Here is a 9,281-nt window from a genome sequence, read left to right as displayed (position 1 = left end):
AGGTATAGATCATCCTGCGGTAGCTGTGTGACATCGAACGTTTCAGGCCGTAAGCCAGCGTGTGAAGGCTCTGTTCAAATAGTCGACCTTTTGCAGATTTTCCTCGTTGTATAATATGAGCTTCAAATACTCTATTTGGGTGATTTTATGCACTATTTGTGCTGGATTAGCCTTGTCTGCAGGTATCTTAACAGACACACTTTTGATGCGCCGAAAATATTTACGTCATCATGTACAACACCTGTTTTAGTCCAAACGCACGCACACATGACGCCTCCAAACAGTTTGTTTGTTGTTTGTTGTTGTGAGTGCATACAGTAGTGCGTGAATTGTTGATACATTAGATTGTTCCATGCTGCGTGCCAGTACAAGTTTAGGCTTGGTTTGGTCAAGTGGTTGGGGTGGTTTATTTCTGCATATACGATTTTCTTATCCATTTTACTCCATAAATTTGTTTCCTTTTTAATTATTTTGTAATTTGATATTACGATTTTATTCTCAATTGTCTTTTAAATATTTTTATTATGACTATTAAGATTTTATTTGTAATTTTTTTCATGACACTTTTCTTCTTAAATTAGTTTTATTCTGAATATCAGATTTTAATATCATATTACTCCCATACAATTGGTTTTCTATTTAAATTTATTAATTTCTGGATATAAAATGTTCTTCTTAATACATTTTTAAGTTTATGTATTTAGAGATTTTATTCTTTTCATAAACTCACGTTTATCATCTGAATAGTACGATTTTATTATTTTTTTACATAAATAACTGAACTTTATCCCTCTGTCAAATGGACCCACACTGACGACGTTTTTAAATATTTTTTTTGAATTGTATATTTGTATTTTGTCACCCTATATCACGTTTCTTGAGTCATTTGTATTCAATATAAATATATTATTAAATGAATTATTCTAAATACTTAATCAATATAACGATTAAAACAAACGCATATAGTATTACAAAGAGAGACTAACAATTAAATGAATATCAATTTAAAAAGTGGAGTCAGTGTATAAGATCAAAACATTCAGATTAAAATAATAAAAACTGTAAACATGTTTTAATGTGTATTAGTTTTCTGTCTCTGCTTGTAGTTCCTGCTGGTGTCCACCAGAGGGCGCCATGACACCACTCACCAGCAGAGAGATGCTTTTTGGTTTTTTTAAAACTGTGTCAAGACCTGACAAATGAATGCTATTGTTTGTTTTTAATACCTGTATTGCATATAATAAATATCTAAAACCTGTCATGGTTAAGCATTTTATAAATAAATAAACATTACACTGTGAATGTATAGCTTTTAACTAACATCTAATCCATAAAGTCAGTCCTGTCACACATCACATTATGATATAAAAATGACTATTTAAGTAAATATTCATGAATTAATATATATAAATATGTACATAAAGGTGGGGGTATATATCCACCATTACGTATTTGTAAAAATCTGAGATGTAAAGGTAGATTTTTTTTAGAGTTCCTGACGGTTGTTCTCTGCTTACTATCAACTACAATTACCCACAAAGTCACTTATATTTCTTATAGGAGTTACAAAACCATGTTAGATACAATCAGGAACATTTGATCAATAAGAAAATTATAGTTGTATCAAAGAAATTCATTAGGAAACCTTTCTGGCATTTACCAATTTGTCTGACAGGGCCTAACATCTTAGGGGTGAAATGTGTATAAAAATGTGTTTTATTCAGGCATAAAAACATGCTGAGCTGGCACCATATGTCTTTCTCTTAGTTTAACATGTCCTTCATATGGCTCAATGTTCAGATTTTAAAACATATCTTTTTTCCTTCAAAGATTTTGTGGAAATGTACCTTTCTGGTAGAATGTCTCATATATCAAGGCCTGGAGTTTCCTACTATATGGAACTGAACTGTTGGGATGTCTCACAGCAGTTGGTGCTGGTTGATATACATAATAAAAACAAGACAGTTGTATTAAACAGATACATCAGCAGTTAGTGTGACTGTATGGGAGTTTTTCACTTTGCAGGCCACATCAACAAAGTCCTTTCAAGAGACAGGAACACAGACACAGGAACATAGTATCGAGATGACAGCCTGCAACGAATTACAAGATGAAAAGAGATGCAATAAAATCCTAATAACACAATAATAAAGCTCAGGGAAATTAAAATTATACTTCTGCTACTAATATCCTAATAGTAATAATGATAAGAACGATAATTAATAAATATTGGGGTGATTTTATTCTGAAGGTCTGAGTGCTGTTATGTGACAGGCCTGCTTGGTTCTTTCTGGGAATGATTATAAAGATTTACAAAGAATATGTTTACGGCATTTCCTCTCTAACTGGGACGTTTTGGGACCGATTGGTGAGATTGCTGTGGACGAAGTACACATGGAGATACACCGGTAAGAGCTAATGAGGCCCATGGGTGCTAAGCTAAGGGACGATTGTGATTGGTTTATAGAAATGCAAACAACCCACAGCAGGTTTTTCCCCCCTCCTATCCCATAATGCATCTGTGGTGTAGCCAGACTTTACTCCACAGTTAAATTATCAGAAAGTATTGATCACACTTTAGCTGGTTGTTGGTTCTGTGCAACATTTCGTTAATTAACTTTTATTCTGGAGAAATTGCACCGGAAAAGGTTTTACTTCTGCTGATAAAGTGGTCAGGAGAAGAAGTATAGACATCTGTGCAATAACAGTAAATATATAGCTTAATCTGATGCTCTGTAGTTTTAATTTAATAATCAGCTTCACTGTAAGACAGTTCATGGTAGTTTAACTTGGAAATGCAAGTTTACCTGCTGCCTTGAAAATTGAAGTTCACTCAACTTGAAGACTGCCTTTGTTTCAACTTAGAAATTAAAGTTAATGAGGTTGATGTAACCAGTGTTGCCAACTTAGCGACTTTGTCGCTAGATTTAGCGACTTTTCAGACCCCCTTAGTGACTTTTTTTCAAAAAAGCGACTAGCGACAAATCTGGCGACTTTCTGTAGAAAAGTCGTCACTATTGTCCAGCGAGCACGCAAGGTATTTCTCTCCTGTAGCTGCCAAAACAGTCTTCTGTTCTGTGACTTGAGGAGCAGCGGAGCAGCCTCTCCTCTCTCTCCTCATGTGCAGCAGCACTGCGCACAGTGTGCAGGTAGTTAGAAGGGGAGGGGGGCAGGGTGTGCGGGGGCCGGTGTAGGTAGGAGAGACAGTGGGACGCGATGGGAGAAAGACGCCGCTGAGCTGGCCTGGACCTGGGCAAGCCAGCCTTCTTTGAGAATTCTTTATTGATCTTTTTCCCTCCCTTTGTAGAATTTCATTTTTTTTACTTCAAAGATCGGCTACCTAAGTAATAATTATAAGGTAAAATAAATTCCTGTATTGAATTTGTGATTATTTGGCTAAAGAGTTCTATTTCGTTCTATCTACCTTGCTGACACAACCACTAAGCTTTATACAAATGATTGCGTAATGACGTCAAAAATATGCAAATGAGCGTATGACGTCATCTAGCGACTTTTAGCGACTTTTGGAGCTGGTGCTAGCGACTTTCATTGGAAAAGAGTTGACAACACTGGATGTAACTACAGTGTTCTAGTTTTGTTCAAGTTGTTCTTTTAGTTGATTTAACTTTCCATGACATGTTTAACTTCATACTTTCACTTAAAACAAATAATAATTATGCTGCAGATTAATGGCTGAAGGAATCCTATTACTGCTCAACCTGTAATGCTGCAATACTCCAGCTCTTCTTATCAAACATAACAGCCACTTAACTCATGGTTACAAATGTAAACCAGCACAACAATGACAATTACCAGGCAAAAAAACACTACATTCTAAGCAGACACGTTTAATAAACGGAATTCATAAAGTTACATTTGTATTTCGAACAAACTGCAAACTTTTCAGCAAATTTTAACACAACTCTATTTACCGCCTTGCATCATGGGAATTGACCAGCCAATGAACCAATTGCACCTGACTGCAGTATGCAGATCGGGGTTGGGCTAAATGTGGGCGGGGCTAAACGTTTGACTTTTGAGAAGTACTTTCCATTTCAATTTGAGAAGAGTGAAATGCCAAATTCACAATTCACAAGCCGTTGACAGGTACTCCCTCCGCGGTGGCACTAGTGCTTTCTTGTTTGCCACAACACGTGTTATATTTTAGTTGAAATTTGAATAGGCTACATCACTTATCTGCGGTGTATAATTAATTTATTGTGTCCATGCTTTAACTTTGCCATGAAAGAAGACTAAGAAAGGTTATTTTAAACTCGAAAGGCAACTCTTTTTTATTGCAACACACACACACACACACACACACGCTTTTTTTTCAACTGATAACTTAACTTACATACCCAAGTTCAATCAACACTATTTAATTAAAACTAAATTAAAATAGTCGACCCAATGAATAAATGCAAGTTTAACTTTCAAAAACTCATAAAGTTGAGTTCAAAATCCACAACTTGTATAAGCTCGTTCAGTTAAAAATAAGAAATAAGTGGACATAACTAAATGGGTCTGTAATGTTTTACAGTGTTTAATGTTAGCGTGAAGATAAAGAGCTTTTTGCAGATTGCACACATTATGAGTAGCTTTTGTGCAGAATGCACGAGTCCTAGTTATGTGAGGATGACGCTTTTATTCTGAAGGATTTGTGCAGGAAGTGGTGCTGTTGCTTGTTGTTGTAGCTTGCGGAATCCTCGAAACCGCTTTCTCGAAGCATGGATGTAGGTTAGGAGTGGCTCCATCTCCGTGATTACAGACGTTGTGATGTTAAAGTGATGTTTGATCTTTAGGAGACATCGACAGAGATGGAGCTTCTTCCTCTTCTGTGTCTCTGCCTCCTGACTCGCTCTGGAATCACGTCTGCTCAACTAAACGGTAAGAAAACTCAGGTATTCGTGCAGTTTAGTGTCCCACCCAGTAAACACACATACGTCGCGGCGACGTATTGGCGATGTGAACAAAAGGGCTAATGTACAAAAACACTATTAAAAGCTTAAACCAGTGTTTTTTTAAAGTCTGAGACTGTGGGCTTCCCTCAGGCAAAGAGCTGGGGCACGCACGTTTCCTGGGAACGGTGTGCAACGGCTTGAGTTATGTTTACTCTCGTTTGGTGGGTGTCTCTCGATTATTGGCCGTGTGGCAAAGTAATGACTGGGAATATGACAGCTTTCCACATTTCCCCGTTGAATATCTTGGTCATCATGGCAATTGAGAGATCTGAAAAATACAAACATATAAACATTTAAAATAAGATAAGATCCTTCATTAATCCCCCAGTGGTGGACATTTTCAGTGATGCTGCACCAAAAGGAAAGTGCAATGACAAAAGCATCAGTAAAAATGCAAGAATAAAGTAGTTCAAACAGTTAAGTATACAGACAGAAAATGTAATAACACGGTATTCACAGTATTGCACAGAGTAGTTATTGATATTGCATAATGAGGTGTACATTGATGTTGCACATGAGTAAATTGTGACATATGCTGCGTGAGGTCTACTTGGAGCAGTGTTGATTATAAAGTCTGACAGCAGCAGGAAGGATGTATGGTATCTCTCCTTCACTGCATGTTAGGGTTACATTTGAATACAAAATGTAACCTAAGTACAACTTCCAAAGGGTTAAAATATTTACTGTTGATAGATGGATATGATTTAATAATAGTTTATTACGTACCCATTTCAAAGTCTGTGTAGGGCTTCTTTTTGGCTTCCTGTTTTCTGGAATCATTAGTGCCTCTTCCTCTGAGCAGGCCAATTCAGCAGTGGTCGTCAAACTCTTTCCTCTTATCTGTAAGAGATTAATATACAGAGGTGATTAATAATTCAACTAAAATGTCATAGATAGAGAAAGTCTAGGAACCCTTGAACACACAGGGGGTTGAAAAATAGAGCAACACATAAAAATCATGAGTGGCACTGCGCCTGCCCCAAATACTAGATAGATTTGGATTACAGGTGTGTAATTTGCATCATGCAACAAACTAATATGACAATAACATACCTGACTCTTTTCACTTGTTGATCAGGCTTATACACACACACAACTATTATTGTGGTATGATGTCCTTTATCTTTGCATTGCCTTCTCTCCCAACTCCTGCCCACGTTTTCTGATCTTCCACTATACATCATACCAACATAAAAACAGACACACTATGTGAAAGCTACTAACAAAAAATACTGCTCTTTTGTGAGGATGCAGTATTTTTAGTATTGCAAACTACTGTTTTGCAATGAACACGGTGTATTCCTGACATTTTGTAGAAGATGGTGATATTCTTAGCAAGAACCACCTTTTTAATGAGGGATAACTAGCTAGTGAAACAAACAAGCAAACAACAACTAACAGTTTACCAAAGTAGCCCTTGCTATAAACATGAAACGGAAAAGTACCAATCAAATTATTGTGATATTGATAATTGTATTGATCTCAAAGTCAAATGTGATTCAATATGTCCATCGAACGTGTTTAGTCCCTGTTAAAGCCGATTATAAACTGCTAATGTCAGTTTTATGTAGCTAACGTTAGGTAGGCTGATGGTCAATTTAGCTTCAACAAAAAGTAAAACATAGCTAAAGTTAAGTGACTGGACAGTAACTACATTAAGCTAACGCTAGCTTGCCAGGTAAATTGTTTTTATTTAAGTAATCAATGTTAGTGATAGATCAGTAAGAAAATGATGGTAACAGGTGACGAGGCTCATTGGGGTGTTTTGAAGGCTGACGTTAGCCAACGAAAACGGGCACCATCTAATAACTGATGTTTTATGACCGTTGGCACTCCGAACCCCGTTTTCAAAATCAGTTGTTAACCAGATTTAATGCCGAGTGTACAGAAACGAACCAATCTTACTAGCTAAACTGTCTTAAAACTTATTTTACGTAGTGTCATTTTGGTAATAAGCAGGGTAAAAATAAAACATTATAATCACAATGTAATAAGTACGAACGTTAGCCTGCCATTAGACGGCCCCTGAACTTCTTCACCTTTTTTTAAATATGATTTAACGTTAGTTGGCAGATTAGCTAGCTAGCTAGCTAGCTAGCTAACGCTACATGCAGAATTTACCTTTACATTTTGATTATATAACAAGTCTTCAGCTTTAAATGTTCCCAGTTGAGGTTCAGTTCCATTTAAGCCAAAAAAATCTAATTAACCTATATGAGCAAAGTATGACTGAGGTGCGGCACTCAGTTACTGTTAGCTAGCTAGCTAAAATTAACGTTAAGGGATATTGGGTAACGTTCAATTAGCTAGCTATCTAGCAGCCTAACGTTAGCTAACGTTACTGGCCTGTACTGCAACTGACATAGCTAACGTTAACTAACGTTCAGATTCAGTCAGATTAGTAGCTACATAACTAGCTAGAGCATGGATATTTTAATTTTAAATGAATGTAAAAAAAGGGGCGGCTAGTGGGATGTTAGCCTGAACTAACAGCTCTAAAGTTACTTTAAACCATGACATGGCGTAACTTACTAACACATCTTGTTATTTGTCAGATGAACACCAACTTCCACACGAGAAAACGTCGAAATATTTGTATTAACGTTACGTTAAGATGAAATAGTGCTTACCATGGTGTTTGACAGCAGCAACGAAGCAGTCTCCATCCTAACCCTTCTAGACTGGCAACTTTTTTTCCTTCCTTTATCGACTGTGGCGCGAATATGTTGCTGGGCAGAATTCAGATTCACTGTCCATCACATCAACAGTGAGTGTACAGTAAAGACGTTTAGACGCTCAATAAACGATGCTTCCAAATGACCCGCGAACACCTGAGGAACTTGTAATACATCTACCATACATAGTTAATACGTTGCTGCGATGTATAGATTTCCATCATAATAAGACGCTCAGACGCTCAATAAACGATGCTCCAAAATGACCTGCGAACAACTGAGGAACTTGTAATACATCTAACATTCATAGTTAATACGTTGCTGCGATGTATAGATTTCCATCATAATGTAAGGGATTTTATTGTGTAACCTCTCAGTTGAAGCTTAAGAGGAAGTTATAGTAAACATAGAGCTTTTTATTTTGACGGGAAAAAGGGAAGTGGAAAAAACGTTGTATTTTCTGACCGTTGACTGTGTTGGTGAAAAATAAAGTAAGACATGCAGCAGTGCCGTCTTGGTTCTGGAAGCCTGTGTCTTTATTTTTAGAGCCAAACAGTGAGACAATATAAGAAACGCTCGGTTACAATAATAAGACGCCCAGACGCTCATTAAACGATGCTCCAAAATGACCCGCGAACAACTGAGGAACTTGTAATACATCTAACATACATAGTTAATACGTTGCTGCGATGTATAGATTTCCATCAAAATTAGATGTCCAGACGCTCAATAAACGATGCTTCCAAATGACCCGCGAACAACCGAGGAACTTGTAATACATCTAACATACATAGTTAATACGTTGCTGCGATGTATAGATTTCCATCATAATAAGACGTCCAGATGCTCATTAAACGATGCTTCCAAATGACCCGCGATCAATTGCAGATGAAGCGATCTTTTGCATACGTCGTGGCGACGTATGTGTGCTTACTGGGCAAATTATTTTCCAAAAACTGAGTGTCCCAAATGATGAGGGTCTTATTTCAGACAGGTTGGTTTATTATTTTCCAAAAACTGAGTGTCCCAAAGTTACCATAAAGTTACCATAAAGCTACCATCGTCGGGATTATGACTGAACTCCCTCGACCGGGTCCGGGTGAGCGGAACCGTTCGGGACTGGGTCAGGATGCGGCTGGAAAAGCGCCGTTTATAAAACGAGTTTTGAGGGCGGCGGGGGGGGGTTAGGTAAGTAGGTCTATCATGATTTCTTTAGGCTACACTGTAAATTGTAAGAACTGTGTGTATTAGTGCCCTCTTGTAAATAATGCACATTTGCTACAAAATGACTTTTTGAGTAGCAAACTTGTCACGCACACATTAACTACTATAAACACCTGTTAAACAGCACAGGTGGTTTATCAGGTTCATAATTAAGGAGATCGTATGGGGGATTTGGGACTCTAAACTGCACTTATACCGAAAACTGACCATTACACTGAGTTATGTATTTGCAAATGTAATTGTTCATTTTATCTAAATGTCTGAAGCACCTGTAAACATGCAGAGGTCTGGAAACAGAATTTTAATCATGCTGCTCAGCTGCTGTCACATCGAAATGTTTCCTAATATTTAGCAAAGATCAAAAATGTTGATAGTTTAGTAACTTTAGCTGTGGCGTCATTTCTGGTGTGTGTATGTGTGT

General features: G+C 37.2%; 1 protein-coding gene and 1 long non-coding RNA gene across 2 annotated transcripts in view; one reads left to right on the top strand and one right to left on the bottom strand.

Moving 5' to 3' along the window:
* The window catches only part of LOC118495300 (nuclear factor 7, brain-like), a 1,057,410-nt gene that overhangs the window by 116,064 nt on the left and 932,065 nt on the right, over nt 1-9,281 (top strand). The gene's annotated exons all lie outside the window — the stretch shown is intronic.
* Nucleotides 5,511-7,850, bottom strand: LOC116065134. Its single transcript, XR_004108671.2, has 3 exons — nt 7,592-7,850; nt 6,015-6,134; nt 5,511-5,801 (listed from the first exon to the last, which is right to left on the bottom strand). It is a non-coding gene; the product is annotated as an uncharacterized LOC116065134 (long non-coding RNA).

Source organism: Sander lucioperca, chromosome 6, assembly GCF_008315115.2.
Source record: "Sander lucioperca isolate FBNREF2018 chromosome 6, SLUC_FBN_1.2, whole genome shotgun sequence".
NCBI classification, from domain to species: Eukaryota; Metazoa; Chordata; class Actinopteri; order Perciformes; family Percidae; genus Sander; species Sander lucioperca.
Note: the sequence above shows the minus strand (reverse complement) of the source record. Positions and strands in the feature narration are given on the sequence as shown.